Source organism: Henckelia pumila, chromosome 1 (genome assembly GCF_033568475.1).
Source record: "Henckelia pumila isolate YLH828 chromosome 1, ASM3356847v2, whole genome shotgun sequence".
In the NCBI taxonomy this organism is placed as follows: domain Eukaryota; kingdom Viridiplantae; phylum Streptophyta; class Magnoliopsida; order Lamiales; family Gesneriaceae; genus Henckelia; species Henckelia pumila.
In genome coordinates this window covers 2,948,193-2,948,680 of record NC_133120.1, presented here as the reverse complement: position 1 = coordinate 2,948,680, position 488 = coordinate 2,948,193, and the positions used below count along the sequence as shown (strand labels likewise).

General features: G+C 39.3%; 1 non-coding gene across 1 annotated transcript; it reads right to left on the bottom strand.

Annotated features, from left to right (window-relative positions):
- Nucleotides 1-382: 382 nt before the first annotated feature.
- LOC140876812 (small nucleolar RNA R71) lies at nt 383-488 on the bottom strand. Its single transcript, XR_012149044.1, has one exon. It is a non-coding gene; the product is annotated as a small nucleolar RNA R71 (small nucleolar RNA).

Sequence of the window (488 nt, the reverse complement as noted above, 5' to 3'; positions counted from 1 at the left end):
AGAACAGTTCGTCCATCAGTTCCTGGGAGATACAACAAGAGCAGAGCAATCTGTTGGTGTCCATAATCTCGATTCGAGATTGGAGGTAAAAATTTATAATTGTTATTTAATTTTTACACGCACAATTTAATCGTTAAGTTTTGATACCCATTATGGAATCGTTCCATATAAAATTTTTAAACTTCCGCTGCACCGGGTATCAATCCTAATTGATCTGATCACCGTTCTCCAACAGATATAATACGCTTACGTTTGTTTCCTTTTTCTCTCAGGGACAAGGCACCGAGTTGGCTGCAGGCATTGCCGCTAGGACGCATAACAACTTGGGAAGGCATGGCTGTGAAATTCTTAGAGAAATTCTTTCCACCATCCAAAGCAACCCAGTTGAAGATTGAGATCAGTACCTTCCAACAGCATGATTCTGAACATCTATATGAGGCATGGGAAAGGTACAAAGATTTGTTAAGGCATTGTCCTAATCATAATAT